Raw genomic sequence first — 24,330 nt, forward strand, 5'->3', positions numbered from 1 at the left:
TACCTGACTGGTATGCTGGCTCCAAGCTCTGGAAACAATCGCTGCTTCCCCGTATTAGTTCGTTCTCCGTCTCTAAATCTGTGTTTGTTGTTCAGGGTTCGTAGATTGTTATGTATGTGATCGATTCACTTGTTTTTCCGTGTCTTTGTTGTAAGAGGGATCCGAGGTAGCGTCTGCCTAGTCCGCCATCTTGGCTCCCAATTTCGGTATCCTTTTGTTCTGGCCAAACAACTGCTTCTTGATCTATGTGCAGGTTTCTCATTAGCACAATTAAGGGTTCTGGAATTCCTGTTATTCTAAAAGTTATCCACAATTTATTATGATCCGCACAGTCAAATGCCTTAGCGTAGTCAATAAAACACAGGTAAACATCCTTCTGGTATTCTCTGCTTTCAGCCAGGATCCATCTGACATCAGCAATGATATCCCTGGTTCCATGTCCTTTTCTGAATCCAGCCCAAATTTCTGGCAGTTCCCTGCTGATATACCGCTGCAGCCAATAGTACTGCACAAATGAATAAAAGAATGCACAGAAGCCCATTTCCAAAATTTGTATAGATTATCTAAGTTCCAGGGAAAGGGGGCTGATTTTATAATGAAAGGACAGGTGGACAACTAATAAATACAATTTCAAAATGTGTTTGGATTTTAGTTTATCAACTGTTTTTTGCAGGGTAGGGCAAAACTTCCATGTGTTAGGATCTGATCTAAGGCTTGGGAAACCTCTAAGATCAAAAAGGCAATGTCACTGCTCTCAGAGTTTATGTTCTAGTAGGCCCCACCCAAACACCACCCCACCTACTAGAATAATGAGCAACTCCCACATTGGCCTCAGAATTTAAATATGGATTACTCACAATTAATTTTTGTGTTGTTGTTATACCATTTTTCCTATTGCCCAGGATGTTAAATTCCCTTTGAAAATCTAGGAGTGCTTCAGTTTGTCTTTCAAGGATCCTACTTGTGGCTGAAATCAAAAGTATCACTCACGCCTGAACAGGGACTTGAACCCTGGACCCTCAGATTAAAAGTCTGATGCTCTACCGACTGAGCTATCCAGGCTCCCTGGAGTGTGTAATTTTAGATCGCCAAGAAAAGCCTGGGTAATCCTTGGCTACAAGCATGTCTTTGGTCTTTCAGGAGTATGGCTGAATGACCTAGGACTAAGTGTTCCTGAATCACTTATCACCAAGCAGATCCTTTAACATCCACGCTGTACATTCATTAAACAGTTGATTAAAGAGCACAATTGCAAGGAAAATGAAGATTATTCTTACAGCCAATTGTTGCTGAAGAGGTATCGTTGGTCTGGCCAGAGAGTTCCTCGGAGACGGAATTCACTCCTCAGATATGTTTGAAGAGAGGATGAGCAGGCTCCCTCACCAGCCTGTAGAAGAGCAGGCAAGAGATGACCACTTCAGGAACAACCGGAGTAACTGGGTAATTACTAATTGAATAACAACTGGAGTAATCCTCTAGAGAATCAAGATGGGGAAAGAAAATGAAATGGTCGCTTTGACACAAAGCAGGGGAATCAAGTTCGGTTGCATCCTTCGGTATTTTTCCCTGCACTTTCAGAGATGGGACTTCTGAGTTCTTTTTTTTTTTTTTTTTTAGGGCCAGGTAAAAACATCCAGGTCCTTCCAAAAATTTCTCCTCCACATTTAATCTTGAAGCACAACTCATTCAAAGACAGGAATGACCTGGAAGTTGAAGACATAGTGTTCATGGTTCATTTCAGTGTTCTTGAGAAATTTTTGAACACCTACAGAGGGAGACCATGAGACAAAATACAGACGCAAAGGTGGCAGAAGAAGGTAGGGAGAGCCTTGCGCCATGAGGACTGTACCAGCTTTGGACTGCGTAACATAGAGCTACTTATTTTTGAGTCAATAATACTTCTCTTGTATTACAATATTTATTGGTTTTTGCATACATGAAGATAAATACAACTTTAACCAAATACGAATAATTTATAAAAATTATGTTACCCATGGTGCCAACTATTATAAAACAGTATATTGTGTCATTTTATCATATAGATTACATTCAGAAGTTCAGGAATTAAAAATAATATGACAAATATATACTTCAGGGAAGGACATTTATGTATTACAAGATGTCCATCAGGGAGTTCCGGTGGTCCAATGTGTAAGACTTTGTGACACTTGACTCAGTGTGGTCGAGTGGCCTAAGGCGCCAGACTCGAGGTTCTGCTTCCCGCTATTGGGGCTTCTGGTCTCCAGGTGGAGACGTAGGTTCGAATCCCACACCTGACAGGGTGGTGATTTATTTCCGGCAAGTTTGATACAAGGATTTCATCTTTGAGTTCCTAACACCTGAGGTTTCTTCTCTTTTTCCCTCCGCAACTACTTATTGACCAAATCACAATCTCCCTGTTTGGCCACATCACCAAATCTTGCCCTTCCCGCCTCCGCCAATTTCCTGTTTCCCTCACTAGAGCGTTGCCCGTCTGCCACCTTCCCATCTTCCACCTCCTGCTGGTAGTTCAACACTTTTCTGACTCTTTCATTCAATAAAAATCACATGTGTATCACTTTTTTATGTAATAATGGTAATATCTCAGTTTTAAAATCTATGTCTTAAAAAAAGATGAAAAGAGAGCTGTAACTCATGGCCCCTTCCTCCTTCTTCAAAGTGTGTCACTCCAGCCTCTGGTTCCATCGTCGCATTTCCTCTTCCTCTCTCTTTGATCTTCTTGCTTCCCTCTTATAAGGACCCTTGTGATTACATTGTGCCCACCTGTATAATCCAAAATAATCTCCCCATCTCAAAATCCTTAACTTAATCACACCTGCCCAGTCCCTTTTTTGCCATATAAGGTAACATATTCACAGTGTCTTGGGATTAGGATGCGGACATCTTTGGGGGACCCTTATTCAGCCTACCGTCAGTGATTTTTTTCTATCTTTCCTAACCTGGTGAAGGTAAGAGTTGTTCATACAGTGGTCACTCTTCTTACCAGTATTTATTAGCTTCATTGGTTACTCCTCTAATTAATAGCTTTCAGAGGATTTCATTTCCTATGGAAGACAGTCCAACTATTATGATCAACAATTGTCTATCAATTATTTAAGGCTATCTATTTCTTGTATGGGTGATCATCTGGGAGTATTGTTTACTTATTGTGGCTTGCTTGATTTAATTTTGTTGTTGTTCTTCCTCAGAGCACTCAGGATATTATTTTAAGAACAGTGTATAGAAATCAAAACCGTGGGGACCTATACGATACAAGTTTGAATTCAGGTGCTGTCACTTAGTAGTTTCCTTTTGCTTCAGATTATTTACTTCTCTAATTGTTATTCTTTTATTTGTAAAATGGGGATAACAATTTTTACCTGGAGGTACTTGGGGGAGAATAAAGGGCTTATGAATTTGATAAATTACCTTCAAATCATGTGACACAAAGTATGTATGGACTAAATGATTTGCCTTCATATTTCCATTTGCTCTGACATTCAAGGCTCCCCATTTTTTGCTCCAAACCCACCTTCCAAGTTTATCTTCCTAGGTATTTCATGGGCACTGGAAAATCTGTCCTAGTCCCTCCTCACTAGCATAATATGTTTCTTGCCATTTCTGCTGCCCCCATCTTTTGAAGTTATTAAACCCAACTATTTTGTATGTTCCATCATCTTGATGTCCCAGCCATAAATTATCTTTCCTTCTTTTGTCCCCCTAGAGCATGTTATTGTTTTCAATCTTATGATACCCCAAAAGTTGTAATAGATTGATTCAAACCAAATCAAGAGGCATGGTATTTCCAGACATTTAACTGATAGGGAAGATGGTGAGAACTTTGGTTAGGCCACATGGTTGCGTCTCTTGCCTTCAATTTACCCAACCCCAAACCAGTTGTAAAATGAAGGTATTATGTATTGTCATTGATGGCAGGTTTCTATTATTTTTCTCTTACCTTAATATATGGAAGGTGTATGAAGACAAATAAACTTTTAAGGTGTATTTTTCAAAAAAATAAAATCATGGATTTCATGAAAATATAAAATTAAAAAGGCCAAAATATTTTATCTAATATACTAATCAGTAAGAGAACAAATCTGGTGTTAAAACCAGTACAAAGAGCATTTGAGAATCTAGACAATTATAGAAAATTTAAGAAAGAAGTGTTAGGATGAAATTCCTGTGTTAGATACAAATCTGGTTAACCATCTCTAGGGCCATAAACCATAACATTTGGGGTAATCTCTTCCATTAAACCGTGATATACAATGTACATATCTATCAGACAAAAAAACTACAAGTTAATCTTGCCCCTACAGAGTTGTAAAATAACCCAGGTAATAGAAAATCAAGCCTAGCACCGCAGCAAAAGGGCAACCAGTAATTTCTTTTGCCTATTTCTAAGTTTCAGATAATTTTTCTGACCATACATTTTATCTTTTGTTCCAAATTTTGCTTCCATCAATACTGCTTGTTTCCTTTTAATCTGAGGTGTCAGTTGTTTACAGACTGGGGAGCAATGTAGAAGCTTATGCTGTTGATTACATGGACACCCATTCTTCCCCTTATTTTTGGACTCCCCTGACTCTGTAATTCTATGAACTGACAATCTTCTATATAATATAGATTTATGCAGTTATGGACACATTTTAGGTCTCTGGCTACCTATGACTCATCGCCAACTCTTGGGTTTGAGCCACAGTGTAGGTTCCTGCAGCTACTCTTAATGTCAGTATATAAATATATATAACATACTGAAAATTAAAGCCAAGAAGCTGTGAAGAGGAAAAATTGGGAAGAAGCAATATTTGAAAAGATAATGACTAGAAATTGATCTAAATATTCAAGAAGCCCTATTGCAATCAAGCTGAATAAAAACAACAACAACAAAAAAACATACTTTGTCATATCTGGTAACCAGCCTCCAGGATGGCCCTCCAGTGAACCCTGCCCTCTGGTATTCAAGCCCTTGTGTAGTCCCATCCACATGGTATCAGGACAGAGGTGGTGGGTGTCTACCTAGTTTTCTCTCATTTTTGTCCAACTTCTGAGCAAAGGCATTATTAGTCATCTAGTGCTGCTATAATAGAAATACCACAAGTGAATGGCTTTAACAGAGAGAAGTTTATTCTCTCACTGTCCAATAGACTAGAAGTCTGAATTCAGGGCACCACCTCCAGGGGAAGGTTTTCTCTCTCTACCGGCTCTGGAGGAAGGTCCTTGTCATCAATCTCCCCTTAGTCTGGGAACATCTCAGCGCAGGAACCTCAGGTCCATAGGATGCGCTCTGCTCCCTACATTGCTTTCTTCGTGGCATGAGGTTCCCATGTCTCTCTGCTTGCTTCTCTCTTTTAAATCTCCAAAGAGATTGGCTTAAGACACTACCTAATCTTGTAGACCTCATCAGTATAATTGCCGCTAATACATCTTATTACATCGTAGTGACAGGATTTGCAACATATAGGGAAATCACATCAGAAGATAAAATAGTAGACAATCATACGATAATACAAGAGAATCATGACCTAGCCAAGTTGACAGATATTTTGGGGTGACATAATTCAATCCACAACAGGCATTAACAGTTTTTCTGCTCCATGTTGTCTTTTTATGGACATCTGTATAAAATATATATATATATATATATATATTTTAGTATAGCAAGAGGCCTTGGAAGATATAGGACCTCCTTATGGAGATTTGTTTACTATCCTAAATGATAAAGACAATGTCCTCCTCTGGGGCTAAATACTAGGCAGGTTTGTTAGCAAACACTTAAATAAGATTTGAGTTTCTTGATCTTGGAGTTCTTTGCTTATAATGTACTGGTTACATGTGCAGGCATCACCTGGCCTTCAATGCACCATCCTGTGGGAAATGGTGCTTGGGGAATCAGTGCAAATGATGTTACCCTGGTTACTACTATTGCAGTGAATAATAAAATATCCTTTGTCTCTCACCCAGGAGTCTCATATTTTCTGCTAGTATTCATGAACCTGTAGCAGTCTAACTTCTTAGCATACAATTAGAGTAAGATCTCAGATCTGTCACAGTTTTTGACAATGGCGTATGATTTCCAAGTCTAAGTCATAAAAGACAACGTGTCTTCTCCTTTGTTTTCTCTTTCTTGAATTGCTCACTCTAGAGAAAGTTAGCTACAATGTTATGAAGACACTCAAGCAACCCTGGAGAGAAATTAATGTAATGAGAAACTGAGGCCTCCAGCCAACAACCATGTGAGTGAGGCATCTTGGAGGCAGATCCTCCAGCCCTAGTTAAGTCATCAAATTACTGCAGAGCTAGTTGACATCTTTACTGGAACCTCAGCATGAGCGACCCTGATCCAGAACCAACCAGGTAAGACACTTCCAGATTTCTGAAACTCACAGACTATATTTGATAATAAATATTTGTTGTTTCAAGCCGCTAAGTTTTGGAGTAATTTATTACACAGCAATAGACAGTTAATACAGCATAGTATAGTAAAAGTATCTACAGGAAAAAGTAAACCTAATAGGGTAAAGATATGGGGAATTTCAGGAGATAATATGGAAACTCTTAAAAATAATGAAATGGAGACTTTAAAACAAAATATATATGATATCTGAAATAAAACCAGATTGAATACAATAGAGGGAAAAAAAGATTAATAAATTGGAAGGTCAGTAGAAATTACATGCATTAAATCAAAGAGGGATAAAAGATTGAAAATATTTAAAAAGTCTCCAGTATCAAGTAGTTTTACATATAAAAAATATGTAGTTGAAATTCCCAAAGGAAAAGAGAGATAGAATAGAGCAGAGTAAACTTTTTGAAGAAATAGCAGATGAAAGTTTTCCAAAACTGATCAAAAACAAGAAATAATAAATTCAGAAAGAACTGCAAATCCACACCTAGGCAAGTAATAGTCAAACTGCTAAAACCAAATATAAGGAGAAATTTTTTTTTTTTGTCTTTTCTGGACCTTTTTTTTTTTATATTTCTTTTCTTTTTTTTTTTAATTATACTTTGGATAGAAGTTTATAGGGCAAATTAGTTTCTCATTAAACAATTAATACACATATTGTTTTGTGACATTGGTTGCCAGCCCCATGACATGTCAACACTCTCCTCCTCTCCACCTTGAGTTCCCTGTTACCGGTTTTCCCATCTCCTCCTTCTCATTCTTACCCTTGAGCTAGTCTGCCCATTTAGTCTTGTTTTGTTTTATGGGCCTGTCTAATCTTTGGCTAAAGGGTGAACCTCAGTAGCGACTTTCAATACTGAGTTAGAAGAGTGTCCAAGGGCCATACTTTCAGGGTTTCTCCAGTCTCTGTCAGACCAGTAAGTCTGGTCTTCTTTTGTGAGTTAGAATTTTGTTCTACATTTTTCTCCAGCTCTGTCTGGACCTTCTATTGTGATCCTTGTCAGAGCAGCTAGTGGTGCTAACCAGGCAGCATCTAGTTGTGCTGGACTCAGTCTGGTAGAGGCTGTGATACTTGTGGTCCATTAGTCCTTTGGACTAATCTTTCCATTGTGTCTTTGGTTTTCTTCAGTCTCCCTTGCTGTAGACAGGGTGGGGCCAGTGGAGTATCTTAGATGGCGGCTCACAAGCTTTTAAGACCCCAGACACTACTCACCAAAGTAGGATGTAGAATATTTTCTTTATAAACTATGTTATGCCAATTGAGCTAGATGTCCCCCAAGAGCATGGTCCCCAGCCCTCAGCCCAGTAATTAGGTCCCTCAGGGAGTTTGAATGTATGCATTAAGCTTCCACGACCATCCTTGGTCAAGTTGTGCTGACTTCTCCAGAACTGTATACTGTCTTACCCTTCACCAAATTTACCACTTATCTATTGTCTAGTTAGTGTTCTTCCCTCCCCTCCTCTCCCTCCCCTCCTTTGTAACCATCAAAGGTTGTTTCTTTCTGTGTATAAACCTTTTCGTGAGTTTTTATAATAGTGGTCTCATATAGCATTTGTTCTTTTGTGATGAACTTATTATACTCAGCATAATGCCCTCCAGATTCTTCCATGTTGTGAGGTGTTCCAAAGATTCATCATTGTTCTTTATTGTTGTGTGGTATTGCATTGTGTGTATGTATCCTCTTTTGTTTATCCATTCATCTGTTGATGGACACTTGGGTTGTTTCCATCTTTTTGCTATTGTGAATAATGCTGAAATGAACATGGGTGTGCATATGTCTATTCCTGTGATCGCTATTTCTCTAGGATATATTCCTAGGTGTGGTATTTCTATTTCTAGCTCTTTAAGGAAGTGCCATATTGCTTTCCAAAATGATTGTACCACTTTATATTCCCACCAGTAGTGCTAAGAGTTCCAAGCTCTCTGTAGCTTCTCCAACATTTGTGATTTTCTCTCTCTCTCTTTTACTTTTTAATTTGTGCCAGTAATGTCGAGGTGAGATGATATCTCATTGTAGTTTTAATTTGTATTTCTCCAATGGTTAGTGATATCAAGCATTTCTTCATGTGTCTGTTAGCTGCCTGAATGTGTTCTTTGGTGAAATGTTTGTTCATATCCTGTGTCCATTTTTAAATTGGATTGTTTGTCTTTTTGTTGCAGAGGTGTTGGATTTTCCTATAGATTTTAGAGATTAGACCTTGTCAGATTTGTCATAGCCAGATTTTTTTTCCCAGTCTGTAGGTTCTCTTTTTACTCTTTTGGTGAAGCCTTTTGATGAGCATAAATGTTTAATTTTTAGAAGATCCCAGTTATCTAGCTTATCTTCTGGTGTTTGTGTATTGTTAGTTATGGTTTGTATGCTATTTATGCCATGTATGAAGGCCTCTAGTGTTGAATCTATTTTTTCTTCTATGATCTTTATAATTTTTGGTAAAGAGAATTCTTTAAAAGCACCAGAGACAAAAGACAAACTATATACAAGGTAGCAATAATAAGAATGATGGTTGACTTTTCATTAGAGCTAATACAAGGCTAGACCACAAAGGAATGGAATCTTTAAAGTTTTAAAGAAAAACAAACAGACAAAAAGACCCTATTGACCTAGAGGTCTATATCCAGTGAAAACATCTTTAAGAAATAAAGGTACCATAAACATATTTTTAAGTAAAGAAGACCTGAGAGGATTTGCTACCTACAAACTCTCTTTAAGGAAAATACTAAATTTCTCCAAACTGAAAGAATAAGATTTCAGAAGGAAATTTGGATCTCTAGGAAGAGAGAAAAAAACAATGGATATTGAAATATACAGATTAACATGAAAAACTATATTTTCTCTTATTTTTTGAGTTTGCTAAAAGTCAAGTAACTATTTGAAGCAAAAATAGTAATAAAAATGTATTGTGGGGATTATAACATGTCAAAGTAAAATATATGACCATAAATAGAACAATACATATATGATAAAACCAAAACCAAACCCTTTGCCATCGAGTAAATTCTGACTCATAGCGACCCTATAGGACAGAGTAGAACTGCCCCATAGAGTTTCCGAGGAGTGCCTGATCGATTCGCTCAGTCTTTTGGGTTGGCAGCTTAACCACTCAACCACTACGCCACCAGGGTTTCCATACATATATGAGAAGGGTTTAAATGGAATTATGATGTAGAAGCATTTTTACATTATACGTTAAAAAAAAAAGCGGCATAAAATTAATTCAGAGTAAACTCTGATAAATTAGAAATGCATGTTGTAAACCCAAAAATGTATTTTTAAATGTATAGTTAAAAAGTCAGTAGAAGTAATAAAATTATTTTTTAAAAAATACTCAACCCTCCCCCCAAAAAAGATAGGAAAAGAACAAAGGGACACAGAAAAAATATGACAAATAGAAAACAAATAGCAAATTGATACAGTTAAACTCAATCATATTAACAATTACATTAATTGTAAAAACTAAAACTCCAATTTAATGGCAGAAATGATCAGATTGGATAAAAGACCGGTTGAATGGAGATATATGGGAGAAAAACACCTGGGAAGATCCACAGGAAACTCGAAACTACATACCAGTTGAGGGAATTCAGGAAGAAGTGGTCTAGGATGTCGCTATGAGTCGGAATCGACTCGACGGCACTGGGTTTTTGCTGGGGTTTTTAGGATGTATAGGAGACTGGCTTTTCTGCTCTTTGTATTTGTACAGTTAAGGGGCAGAGGGACTTTTACTGATCTTTGTTTTGGACCTCCTCATCCCTAATATTCCATTTAAAAGCAAATTAAATTTTACTTTCTTAGAGGTGAGAATTTCGTGCTTCCAGTGAGTGCTACTGGGCTTGAGGGGGAGAATGGAAAGGATGGACTTGGGTTTAAAGAAAAAAAAAAATTTTTTTTTTTTTTGGATTTTACCAGCTAGAAAACAGGGGCTTTTTCAAGTTGACGCTGAGACATTCTTACAAGGACAGTTGTGAACCCTGCTGGTAATTCTCAAACAGAGGCCAGGAGAACACAAAATTGACCTAACCCAGGAAGCTTTTTCATAAGGAACAATCTTTAGTATTCATTTTAACATTCAACTTTTATTTAGTGTGTTCATTCTCCTTCCCTTTCATTTTATGTAATTATCGAGCGACTGTAGACACATGTAGGAATATTCATGAAGAAGGTCCCAAGATGTAAACACCAGAAAGCAGAATTGAATCGCAGTTAGCCTTGTAGGGACAAAAGATTCGTAGACTGCGTGTAAAACTTCCTAAACGAATGAATTAAAAGAAAAGAAAAGAAGTAACGACTCTGGCGGGACTCGAACCCGCAACCTTTGAATCTCTTTCAGAGGAAAGCTAGAAGTCCAATGCGCTATCCATTGCGCCACAGAGCCTAGGTGGAAGCCCCTTTTTGCTGGCATCCTAAGACAGCTGAGCACATTTATTTGATCATTAATATAATACATTTCATGAAAACCTACACTGTTCCAGGAAGCATAAAAGCTCAAGGAACGCAAAAACAAGCAAGACAACGCAGAGGACATGCAATTCTCGACATACAGGAGATTCTGAACCTTCCTGTAACTATTATCTTTCGTCTCCGTGAGATAAAGAATAGAGAATCAAAGACCACATCTCATTTAATTTGACCTCTTTCAATCCCACACTCGCGACCCTTTGCTACACAAAATAGAATTGGAGGAACGTTCAGCATGTGCCCTTAGGAGATATCTCTAATAATCAGCCAGGCCCCATCACTCTTTTTCTCTCTCCGGAAAGGAAGGCCCTTTTTATCTGTGTCTGTGTTCTTGTGGTTTCATACCTTGTTTTGTCAGTGTGCTCACGGAGAAAACGGTGACCTTGTGACCCAAGTCCACTGTCGCCTTCTCTCTGGGAAGAGAGGTCTGAGGTTTTAGAACATGTCCAGGTAACTTTGGAAATATCACAGGTTTTCTGTTTGGGCTGAGACTCAAGAAATGCCTTTCTTGCTGAAGTTTTTCTCTGAGACACTGTGCTCCTGACGCACTGGCTCTGCTAGCGACCGTCGGTGAGGTGGGTCCAAGTCTCTGTGGACGGAAAGGGATGAACTACAGGTGATGTTAACGAGGATAGGTCCAAGCGCAAGCGAGTCCAAGGTTTGTAGAAGCGAACGGTTTTATCTGAGCAAAAGGAGGAGAGTTGTGGAGGGAAGAGAAAAAAATCTCAGGTAATCCCGAACACAAGGCGGTCTTTGCGCAATATGATGGAAGTGAGATTTGAACGCACATCTTCACGGGGAGGTCGCCTATGCTCACACACTTGTTAACAATAAGGAATGGGAAAAAAATAGTTTTTGGAGTCTGCAACCTCTCAACTCCGCACTGCGTCCGGAAAAGAATTCTGAAACGTGCAGGACAAATCACGAGCTCTCAACTGACCGTCTGCAAAAACACAAGGCAGAAAGAAGTTTTAGACCAGGACTGAAGGTTGAGCCCTAGAACCTGCGAGCCCAGGTGCTGTGACAGCAGTTTTCCGTTCACTTCCCTCTCCTTGTCCTCCTCGTCTGGCCGTCCTTCCTCAGCGCTCAGCTCCTTCCACTGGCCTTACCTCCCAGCACCTCCCTAGTGCCTCGGGGGGACTTCGGGGAACCTAAGGAAAGGGAGAGGTGGTAAGCAGATTCCATCGAAGCCCGACTGCGGAGGCCTCTTCAGGCCAAGTTCAGTCTCAATCAACGTAAACTCACTCTCGACCCCTCACAAATTAAGAATTAAAATAACAGCAGGGAGCGTCGGTTGAGAAAGGCTTAGGGCTCCTTGTACAATCCTCTTTCAGCATTTTAACTGGCCCCCTTTGAGTGGTCCTCCCTCCTCATAGCCCCCACTGCTCCTTCCTTCGGCGGTTTTTTTTTTCTTTCTTTCTTTCTTTTTCTGGGCTTTCTTTTCTTCCTCCCTTCTCTCAACTTCTGCTCTTCATTTTTCCTGCTGCCCAATAGAAAAAGAAGAGAAGTAAAGAAATGGAATGCTGAGCTCTGTGAGAGTTAAGAATTTGAAGACATCTCTTCACCTTGATAACCACCTGGTAACCATCGCTAAGTAGTGGTTTCTTTTTTATTTTACACCTTGGTGAAGGTGAGTGGTTTTCATACACCATTCACTCTCCATTCTGTGTAACATAGCAGCTTTTCCTACTAAATAGTTTTCAGACTTTTTTTTATTGGAAACGATCCAAACATTTTAAACATCTATTGTAAATCATGTATTCTAGACTGCCTATTTTCTGTGTGGCAAAAATCAGGGGGTATTTAGATTTTTTTTATTGGTCTGTAATGTTCTTTTTCTTTCTTTCTTTCTGGTCCTGCAGTGGCCTCTGGAACCGGCCGACAGGCGGGCTGGGGCCGAGTGTGGCCTCTAAATGCCAGTGGGACAGGGGACCGGAGTGAAGGGAACGATAGAGAATCGGGGCCAACTGCGTTTGCTTTAATAACTAAATACTTAACCAGGGATTCTTTCGATGGCTTTAAACTGAGTTGCCCTTCCCCTGGCTCAAAGGACTATTTGAAATGGGACTTGAGCGGGAATGCTGGTGAGAGACGATGGAGAATAGACCACCAGGGTCGTCAGGAGTAGGAATCGACTCGACAGCCACGGTTTTGGTTCTTTTGGTCTTCCTAACTGAAGAGGAGGATTCCCGGAAGGTCTGCAATCGCTCGGAAGAATTCACGCCTTGGCTCCTGCGTGACGGACGCGATTGAGGAAGCCCGAGGCCAACGGGGCCAGAAGAAAAGGGACAAGGGCAGATGACAAGCTTTCCAAAGAACTGGGTTCAGCGGAGGCCCTTCAGTCCTGCCAAGGAGCCCAAAGGACAGATAAAAACATGTAAACGCTAGATAAAATTAGGCTGTATTAACTAATAGGGTTGATTCTGGACTTAAAAATTACATGGTTTGTAAGAGAAGGATCCAGCCTCATTTTAACGAGTGTGGCACGGAAAGCAAATTTACAGACTCTCGGCCCCAATTCTGGGAATAGAAGAGCACCTCCAGGACACAAACAAGTACATTTTCGTCAAATTCTGAGGCAAAGGGGGAAAGTTTCCTTAGGCCCTTGTCCCGGAAACTCTTTTGTAGTTAAATTTCACCCGCTTCCGATTTTTTCTGGGAAAACAGAAATAATGTTTCCTTCTCCATATCCCCACAAGATGTTATTTCTTCCTGCAATCACAGGGTTAACAAATACTGCCATTTGCATAACGTTTGAACCAGTAGTTCGTTTTGCAGTACGTTGTACACAGTCCTAGGGAATTAATCTTAACCAAACACAAACGTTTTGTGTACAAAAACAGTTACAGTGTTTTTACTTATAATAATAAAAAAAAAAGGGGGAGAAATAACATGGATATTGAACAAGACTTTTCATGTTTTATACCAAAAATGGCACATGTTCCCCTAATAGTAAATGACTTTGGAGGCTAGTTTGAGCCATAATTTTAAGTCCATTATGGAATTTATACTTTATCTTTTCTATTGTACTTTACTAACTTGTTGCCGATCAGAATGAACTACTTTCTCTCTTACTATTAGCATTCATAAACTGCACTCTTGCTGTGCTTTTTGTATACGGAAAATCAGGGACTAGCCCTTCCCTTAGACCAACATTATCAATTCTTGTCCAAAACAGAAATTTCCATTTTCATTTGTATTTCAGCTTTCCCTCTTATCAGTTATATTAGGTTGCTCGTTTACAACCATTTTCTTCATCCTGTCCCTGGGAGGGCACTTTGCTTTATGTACATGTTTATGGAGCATCTCTCCTAGTAGACACTGATCTTCACAAAAGCAGGAATTGTGACTTTACCTCGTTTACCTTTGTGTCTTCAGCACCATGCATAACACCTGGCTCACTACAAGACTTCAATAGCACTAGTTAAATGAATGATCTTGTAAAAGGCTCTAATCTACTTTTCTTTTAATAATAAGAACTTAGAAGACTATATCGTCCTGTTTGAATCCTTCAATTTATTTCATTTCTGTTTTCTTCTCTTCCCAATTCCTCCTTCCTACTTTCAGGTTTGTGTAGTCTCTTAGATCAACCCTAGGCCAAGAAAAGGCTGCCCAGAGGGACATCAGCTATCATGGGGCCTGAGAAAGTGGCTCATGCATTTAGTGAGGGGGAATTGCATGTCCATATTTTGCAAGTGCTAGTTCCAAATTTCCTTTATAATTATTTCCTTTAGTACATTTTTGGTCTATACTATTGAGAGTTACAAGATAACACCTTCCTTATTTCCTTTTACTGCTATAACAAAAATACAGGTGGATGGCTATAACAAATAGAAATTTATTTTCTCTGGGTTTAGAAGATTAGAAGTCCAAATTCAGGGCACCAGCTCTAGGGGAAGGCTCTCTGTGTCGGCTCTGGGGAAAGGTCCTTGTCTCTTTTCAGCTCCTGTTTCTGGGTTACTTGGAGATGTTCATGTGGCCTGGCATCTGTCTTCCCCCATCTGTGCTTCCTTGATTCTGTGCCGAATCTGCTCTTTTTATATCGCAAAAGTGATTGCGTTTAAGACACACCCTAGACAGATATAACCTTATTAACCTAACAGAAAACTATTTCCAAATGGGATTATATCCAGAGCCGTAACCGGTTGCCATTGAGTCTGATTCTATTCATACAAAAAAAAAAAAAAAAATCCTTTGCCGTCAGTAGATCCTGATTCACCCCTATAGGACAGGGTAGAACTGCCCCACAGAGTTTCCAAAGAGTGCCTGGTGGGTTTGAGCTGCTGACCTTTTCGTTAGTCCTACTCATAGCTGTAGAAATTACTGGTCCTACACATTTTTTTTGGAGGGAGGGAACACGATTTAATCCATAACACCTACGCTAGAGATCACATCCAGTTATACACTATGCACAGAACTGAGTCTGGCGCGAGGTCCTTGCCCTTAGAACATGCTCACTATAACGGAATTGCATGGAAATGATGTTTTGCAAAAACACACAATGCACTAAAATTTGCGTTGAAAGTGCTTAAATTACTTGTGCTTTTTTTTTTTTTTTCCTAATGAGTTTTGTCCATCCCAGTTGGCAGAAGGATTCCTTTCTATGGCCTTCCTCCGTGTAGGGGAGGGAACCAGGGTTCAGGGACCGGATGTCCCGGAGAGGCTTAGGGATGTTCTCTCTGCAAGTAGAGAGGCCTCTAGTCGCTTAACTCGCAGAGCACACGGTCCTGAGGGAGGATGTACGTTTTAACCGGGTAGTCACCGTGCCACCTCATTTAAGCTGGCAGAAACTCCTTCCGTGGTGTTAGAAGCCATTGTGCAAGAAAAATATTCTTAGAAGAATGACTACTCGTCCTCTGGGACAAGCGTGCAGAAGACAACCTGCACCCCAGTAATTCCACCAACACAAATTCCAAAGAGTAAAAGTTCTGTTGAAATTTTGATGAAATTTTGCTGCTGAGCAGCCTCAATGCGTGCTGCGAACGAAGGTGAGAGACCAGGAGAGTTGAAGAAGAAGCGAGAGGGGCGATAACGGACTGGTGTGGGATCGACGCCAAGGAACCGACATAGCCCGCTTCTGGAAGGAAGCGCGCTAGGCCTAAGAGAAAGGTCTCGGTGGAATAGCAGCAGGGAACGTTTTGGCAGCCTTCACTGGGCATCTTCCTATTGGTGAAGGCGAGTAGGGTGTCTTGGTTAGGTCTATGATCTCTGTGACAAGATTTAGACCTTTTCCCCTTTTCTCGCAAGCACAAAATCTACTGCTGGGTTTCTTCCGTAAATGCACCAGAATCCAACATATTAAAGTTTGTTGAACTAAATAATCTATGTGGAGAAAATTTCATGGAGCTGAAATTGAGCAGAGTTGCACATAAAAGATATGAGATTTCTAAGTCTCAATTTTCCCATCCACTTGGGGACTAAAATTACCCATTTCGCCAGGTTTTAAGCATTAATCCATAAACCGAATATAAAACGTTTGGTCCAGTGCTGGCATATATAAGAAGCGCTCATTCAGTTATTCCTAAGGAAGAATTTGGCGGGGCGGGGGTGGAGGTGGGTGGAGGAGACTATATGGGTTAGAGTACTTGGAAAAAAATAAAATCGTCCAGGGATTTGTTCGAAATACGTGAGCAGGGAGGCGTAGAGTAAGAATTTTGATTGCGAAGCTAGGCTAAATGCTTTCAGCAGAGTCACCATTGCCTATCATAATCCATTATGGGCGGTGCTTCCATAAGCGGGGTTCCATGGTGTAATGGTTAGCACTCTGGACTCTGAATCCAGCAATCCGAGTTCAAGTCTCGGTGGGACCTCTGTCACTTCCGCTCTTTTTTCCCCTTGTCTCCTTTTTCTCTTCTGGCTCTCCTTATAGAGAACACTGCCAGCCTAAATGACCAAAATAAATTTTGTCTGTGATATTTCTCTTGAGTTCCTACAAGTCCCAGCACACCTGCATCTGGGCGTAAAGACAGGAAATTTTATTTTGGTTTAATGCAATTTATTTTAAGGAGTAGAAAAGAAGAAGCATCAAAGTAAATACAGGAGGAAACCGGCGAAAATTCTGTTCTCTGGGCCTACTAGAAAACAAACTCTAGTAAAAAGCAATAATCAACTCAAAGGTTTTTTTTTTTTTTTTTTTTTTTTTTTTGCACATTAAAAATATTGTTCGAAAACATTAAATATTTTAAACGTGGAACATAATTCTAATGGTATAGGAGGATATACAGTTAACAGCAAATTCCTTCTCCATTCATGACATTTAACTGCACAGTTTATACTCCACCCTCCCAATGGTCACTGAAACCAGTATTTAAAATCTTAGGTGACTTTAAAGAATACAGAAAACTTAAAAAGTTACCAAAAAAAAAAAAAACCCTGCAAATTTAACAGATTTCAGAGTCAAAACCTGGGAAAAATCCTTAATGATATTTTGATTATGATGTTAATCTGGTCGCTATGCCACCTACGAAACACCAGCTACAATGAGTTGCCGCTGTTTCTTTAGTAATTGCGTTCTTTGTACAAGTTTTCTTCTTTTATATTTTTTTCATTTGTTCTTGTGCTGATTTACATACATCTTGGGAATATTGCTTTTAGCATAGTATTTGTTTTGATTGAAGTGAGAGTTGTTTTTTTTTTTCTTATTCTGGGTTGGAAAGCTGCAGACATTTCATGTGGAATAGGGGATGGGATGGATTCCACTCCAACAGATATTCTTATTATAATACCACATTGTTTGTGTGAGATTTTTAAGTATTTTTTCCCACAACCAATACATATTACTAACTCCATATGTGTCCAAAATGTGGATTCTCCCCTCCTGCCATCCTCTACTGGACTTATTCACTGTTTGCTTCCTCCCAATATAGTCCTTTGTATAAATGGTTTACTCAAACATTCGCGGGTTCTACTTCATAACAAATGAGTTCTCTGAAGCTTCTGCAGCTGGATGCAAACATATTTCACTATTTAAAACCAGAGACTGTCTATTTTCTCCCTCAGAGTTATGTCACTTAACCATTAAACACTATGCACTTCTGGAATTTTTGCAAGTATTGTACTGGGGAAATATGACTTATGGTCTTACTACACTCCTGTTGACCTTCACAGTATATGGAATTCACTCTTCATCCCCCATCATTCATATAAATAGAATGCTTTAAGTTTGTTCAAAATTGAAGTTTGCTTTATTCTTTCTTATATTCCTCCAAATTTTCATTTTCTTTCCTAGATGAAAATGCAAAAAGAATGTCTTTACTATGCAACTGTAAAACCCTAAGTTTTTTATCTCATACATCGATATCATCAGAAAATTGCATAGGTGAGTTGAAATCAGAAAATCGAGAGAAGAGATTGTTAATGCATATTTTCTCTCTGTTCAAAATTGGTAGCCACATTTGATTAAAACCTATAGACATATGGGTTACTGTAATTATCATAGAAGGAAAGTAGGAGCATTCTTTCCCTGTCTGGTTTTTCTTACTAAGCCTAAGAGGACCCAGCCTAATGTAGGAAGAAAGAAAGCATGGAATGAAGTAGATTAGTATATGTCCAGAGAAAGCAGAAACTTAGTTTACCCACAGCCAATGCCAATCACTCTGCATATATGGATGATAAAGTTGCCATAGGAAAAAAAATTAGGTATCTTCTGTTCCCCAGCCAAAAAAGGTTATATGTATATTAGTGTATAAGCCTCAGTCTAAAAATTAAGTACTACCAGCTGAATTATTTAAGCTCTCTGGCCTTCTTTATTGCTTCCATTAAGAAAAAACCCAGGTATTTCTTTGAAGTGTGATCAGAACCATTTTTGTAATGTTTGCCTATCAAAAGTATTGCCACATACATCAACACCCTTTTAATGTCTGTATTCTAGAATATTCTGTGGATAGATCATTTTATTGTCTGCAAACTAAACATACACTGCTGACAAGATTAGACATTTTCTGGTATTGGGATTGTCCTAAAATGGAATTTATCATGCTAATGACCAGAGATCGGCTCAAAGTTCATTTGTCTCACACCAAACAAGTGACTCCATTTAAGATTGTTTTAATACACTTCATTACCCATGTGTTAGATGCCGTCTTGTTGTGAGATGAAACTCAAAGAGTTTGGTCAAAATCAATTTCTCTTTCCTATCCTGAAAGAATTTAGATGCATTGAGTTTCAATTTAAAAATGAAGAGGTAAAACAGCATTTTGTCGTAAGAGAAGTGTGGCTAAAAAAGCAGCCTACAGCTTCCAGAAGTTGGCCTGGCACCCAGATATAGACCATGTTGCTCTCCTATTGAACATAAGCAATCTCATAGAGTACAAATAATAGACAAAGTTACTCTGAGACCATAATGAAGCAAGAAAAAAACAAGGCCACTTCATATTTTTATCTAAGAACAGGCAAAAACAGAGTCACTGTGCCAGCTACAGAATACCAAACATTCTCTTTCTCAGCTTAAATGAGTGACTGCTATTTTTGTTTGTTTGTTTTTACCAATCACAACTTTATCCTTGCTGTAGTTTGTCTCCCTATAAATTAGATTAATTAAGATACCCAGTCATAGAATAGCCCCTGGCTTCTGACAGCATCCAATCTAGAGCTTCTTATTCACTCCTCCAAATCACCCAACCAAAGCCTACCTCCTAGAATAGCTTCTTTTTAACACCCTCTTACTCAAACACGTCATGATTCCCCATAGTGTGCATGTTCCCACCCTGCAATGAGTAATAAACTGAATTTATTTGACTATAGGTATATTCCTGCAGTGTTTGGCTAGAGGACACTGATACTATCCACAAAATATCAAAGGGTTATAAATCGTTTTTTGGAGTTCAAACACAGACACTTGCATTAATTCAAGGCACATTACCATTATTGGTCTATGTACGGTCCTTCTTTTGACTTAATAATTGATTGATTGATTGCTTCACATTTTCCCTTTCCCACCATAACACACTCCATGGCTTCTAATTCCAGCAGCAACTATTTTACTGCTTAATATGTAACTTTTTATTTGGATGTTTTCTTGTGAAATATGTAATTTTGTTTGCATGTTTTTATTTTGTATAGATGGTAAAGTATTCATACATAATTTTTACATTTAATCTATTACTTCTACTTGCTGTATGATACTTCAGTGTGTGCATCCACACCAGTTTTGATTATTAACTTGCCAAGTAGTGGACAAATTGGCTAAGAATCTCACCAGTATAAATGCCACTGCATTGAACATACTCATAGATAGCTTCCTATAGAATTATTGGGAAAGTTCACTGGGATTTGATTTTATTTAATTGGATGGTGCCAGATTTCTATTCAAAATGACTCCATAAAATTCCACCCAGCATTTCACAAGCATTTGAATATCCCTACAATACTTTGAAAAATTTTGTCATTATAATTTAAAGGGTATCAGGTGGTACACAGGTGGAAGCAGACTGGGACAACAGTTGAACGCCAGGACCTTGGAGCCAAAAGCATGCAAGGTTAAAGTTCAGACATTGTTTTCCATTGTGTCTCAAAGATTACAATGATTTTAAGCACATGTAGGAATTTTAGGTTATCTTATCTGTAAATTGGTCTGTGTAAAGACCTCTCTTTGACTGATTGACTGACTCTTCCTTATCTTCATAATGGACTCCTTCCAACCTCTCTCACAAAGGCAATTTTAAAAGTATGTAATGTTTACATTTTTACTAAAATGTGTCCCTGCAAAAGAGATGTTAGTATTATATGTACAATTAATTTTATTTTACCTGAATAATGTTTAGCTATCTATCTCACTTTCATTCTGAAATTTTCACCATATCTTTTGGATTCAGCCATATATACTTACCTGTTCCTTTCAGTACTGCATAATACTTCCTGGTGTGAATCCACTTGTCTTTGATACAAAGTACAACTTAGCTGAATATGAAATTCTTGACTCACATTACGTTTCTTTAACTTTCTTGTAGGTGTTTTCCACTCTCTTGAAATTGAATATGAACCTAGAGAGGGCTGCTTCCAGTATAATATTCTTCCCCAAAGGTGATTTTTTTATTGGCTGTCTGAGTGATTATTCCTTTATTTTCAAAGTCGAATAATTTTACAAGAAAATATCCTGGTCTGACCAGTTGGGATCAATTTCCCATTGTAAGCTTTGTATTATACATATCTCCTTTCCTATAGTCCACATCTGTAAGTCTTTTTCTCTAGTTAATGCTATCACCTTTTTATGTTGCCCTATTCCTGCCATCTCTTCTTTCTCACCCAGAACTTTGCTAACATCTTTCTTTATTCTGTATGGGAACTAAACTCATTAGCCTCTGAATTTACTATTTGTTTCTTCCAATCATTTGTGAAGCCCACAGAAACACTTTCGTCCCCTGAAAGTACTGGAAGAGACAAGGAGTGTTGACAAAAGAATTTTCTCTGGCATCTCTGCGCAACAGAATTAAGGCATTAATTTTTACTAATGTAATTTGAACCAATTTGTGGCTCTTAGCTCTGCAGATTTCTAGACATCTCACTTCCTTCCAACATGTGTGGCATACCGCCAATTTCTCTCCATCTCTGGGCCAAGATAGTTTTTTTCTTTTTTAACCTTTCTCTAAGTAGTCTTGGATTCTGCACCCAAATCCTGTTGATTAAAAATGTCTTTCTGAGAATCAGGCTGTGGGACCCAGGGGCTGAAAAGATCTAATGTGTGGGGAGCTCTTTATAAACTGTTAAGAAACACACAGCTCGAAAACAAGTAATAATAATCCCTGCACTGGAGATAACAAAAGCCCAGACACTAGAGAGGCACCAGCACCACACTCCAGGCTAAATCCAGCAGGTTAAATCATACCACTGGTGGCCTGATAAGGAAATTGCCAAAGACTCCATTTACCATGGAGGAGAAATCCAGAACAACAAACCAACTCTGAATGATAGAGACAGGTTGTGGTGTTAATCCCTAGCACAAGCAGAAGCAGACTGGGACACCAGCTGAGCACCAGGCCTTGGAGACAAAAGCATGCAAGGTTCAAGTTCTGACCTGCAGCTCTGTAGCTCTGTAGCTCTGAGGTCTTGGCTCCACTATTTCTGTGGACTCTAAATCCATCAACCCCCAAAAAAGGGACTCTATGGTCTGTAAAATGAGCACGTGGTGCGAATGCCACAAATTAAAAGGCATGTAAAAACCTTTGGAATGGTGATATATAATAAGGGTTTGAAAAATAGGATCTGCTCTGTATCAGTTTTTTATACTAACAAATTCAACCCTGAATCTGCAAACAACTTGATAATTTTAGGGGTATCCCTTGTGGAACATAAGAAAACGTGGGTTCATAACTCTATCTGGAAGTCCTCGATTTAAATAGATTTCATCGTTTGGCCTCAAACAAACCAATTTTCAATTTCTTAATCTGTAAAAAGGGGAAAAAATTTTATGTGATTGGTACTTCACTCATGTCTTGGTACCCCATAAAAATATGTGTTAGTGCTACTACCTTCTGTGTGTCCTGACAGCCCTTGACTTGACAGTGGCTAAGAGGGTGTCGCCTCAGTGCTATTACAGCAGGAGTCTGGCAAGATGTTAAGTGTTAAACCTCAGAGCGATTCGTGCTGGCTATGACCTGAGGCATTTAATGAAGTAAAGGAAATTGTCCTTCGTAGATTATGCTAATTTTAAGGTAAGGTCCACAGAATGTCTTGAGAAAGCCTCCAAAGACGGGGAAAGAGGACGCTGTCTGATATTACGCATGGAGGATGAGCGTTGGAGAGGAACAACTGGAGTGCAGGAACTTGGGTTGATTGTGGCTAAATGACTTGAGAAACCTCAGGAAGGTCACACAAAGTTGATGGTAAAACCGTAGTCGACAGGATTCGAACCTGCGCGGGGAAACCCCAATGGATTTCAAGTCCATCGCCTTAACCACTCGGCCACGACTACTTAACGTTTGAATCTCTAAAGGACTGAGGTGAACTAATAATGGAAGAATGGAGCTTTCACAACTAGTAGATGTGACAAAAAAGAATTTCGTAGTTCTGTCCAGGCCTCTAATGAACGAAAAAGCTCATCGAGAGCAAATCCAGAAACAGTGGATGATGTTGCAATTTAATAAATGGCTCCTAGACAGGCGACTAGACCTTCCTGGAAGCTTGTCCAGTAGCCGCTGATACCCGCGGACATGCACGCTCACACCGAATTCTCAGAAACAGGCAGAAAGAAAGACTTAAGTTGACAGTCCTCTCTAAACAACATCAGGCTTGTGAATGCCAATGGTAGAAGGACCGGCAATGAAGAGTACGTGCGAGAATGGGGTCACCAGCGTTTGCCTACAAAGTTAGAAATCTAAATCAAGAATCTCTTCGAGGGCCTTAAAGTGACTTGCCTCTCCAGAAAAAAAAAACAGAGGAAGGGTTAAAACCGGACTGGAGCGGGGAGTGAGGCGGAAGGGGGGGGGGGGGACAGTTTATGTTCTAACTGGAAAGGACCATGCTGGAAAGTCTCCGACCACTTCAGGGAACGGTGACTCCAGTCTGTCCTGATGAAGGACCAAGATCGTTCACAAGAAAGGGAAGTTCTCGGCCACCTGAGGCCCGGGAAAAGGGAGGAACTCAGAAAACAGGCTATTCCAAGGATCCGAATTCCGCCGGAAGGTATCTCTGTCCCTCCCAAAACACAAAAACGCAAAGAGAGATGAAAGCACATAAATGTCAGAATAAATTCAGCTAAATTAATAGGGTTGATTTTTGAGTCAGAGACTATGTGACTTATTAGGTTACGGTTAGGAGGCGGACGCTTGCATCAGATTTCGTTTTACGGAAATGTCAACCAAAACCCAAAAACCAAACCCACTGCGGGAGAGTCAATTCCTACTTATGATGACCCTATAGGAAGGACAGAACAAATCCTATAGGACGAATAAATCTGTCCTGGAAGATGTACAGCCAGAATGGATGGTGAGACTTTGGACATGTTTTCAGGAGGAATCGGTTCCTGGAGAAGGGAGTCATGCTAGGTAGGGGGTCAACGAAAAAGATGACCCTCAACAGGATGAACTGACATAGTGGCTGCAACAATGGGCTCAAGCATAAGAACTACTATGAGGATGGCGCAGAACCCGGGAGTGCTTCCTTGTGTTGCAGCTGGGGTCGCTATGAGTCGGAACCAACTTCACAGCACCTAACAACATAGAACTGGCCCCTAAGGTTTCCAAGGCTAAATTTTTAGGGAAGCAGACTGCCACATCTTTCTCCCATTCAGTGGCTGGTGGGTTCCGACCGCTAACCTTCAGGTTAGCAGCCAAGCGCTTTAACCACTATGTCTCCAAGGATCCTGAGGAAATGTCAAGGACTCTAAAATCAAGGACTTTACCTTGGAATTGTAGAAATGGAATTGCTTCTCCAGGGCATAAACTAATAGATTTAGATAGATTTTCAGATACAATAGGAAAGTAACCTCCCTAATCCAGGCGGGCAAAGTCTCTTTGATAAAGTTGTCCCACATTTATTATCCTCTAGGAC

The 24,330-nt window shown here is 39.4% G+C and overlaps 4 non-coding genes across 4 annotated transcripts; 1 reads left to right on the forward strand and 3 right to left on the reverse strand.

Annotated features, from left to right (window-relative positions):
• Nucleotides 1-989: 989 nt before the first annotated feature.
• Nucleotides 990-1,062, reverse strand: TRNAK-UUU (transfer RNA lysine (anticodon UUU)). Its single transcript has one exon. It is a non-coding gene; the product is annotated as a tRNA-Lys (tRNA).
• Nucleotides 1,063-10,672: 9,610 nt separating this feature from the next.
• Nucleotides 10,673-10,762, reverse strand: TRNAR-UCU (transfer RNA arginine (anticodon UCU)). The gene is given in 2 exon segments: nucleotides 10,673-10,708; nucleotides 10,726-10,762. It is a non-coding gene; the product is annotated as a tRNA-Arg (tRNA).
• Nucleotides 10,763-16,583: 5,821 nt separating this feature from the next.
• TRNAQ-CUG (transfer RNA glutamine (anticodon CUG)) lies at nucleotides 16,584-16,655 on the forward strand. Its single transcript has one exon. It is a non-coding gene; the product is annotated as a tRNA-Gln (tRNA).
• A 6,016-nt stretch (nucleotides 16,656-22,671) lies between these two features.
• On the reverse strand, nucleotides 22,672-22,753 carry TRNAS-UGA (transfer RNA serine (anticodon UGA)). The gene has a single exon. It is a non-coding gene; the product is annotated as a tRNA-Ser (tRNA).
• Nucleotides 22,754-24,330: the final 1,577 nt, after the last annotated feature.

The sequence above is a fragment of the Elephas maximus genome, chromosome 1 (assembly GCF_024166365.1).
Source record: "Elephas maximus indicus isolate mEleMax1 chromosome 1, mEleMax1 primary haplotype, whole genome shotgun sequence".
NCBI classification, from domain to species: domain Eukaryota; kingdom Metazoa; phylum Chordata; class Mammalia; order Proboscidea; family Elephantidae; genus Elephas; species Elephas maximus.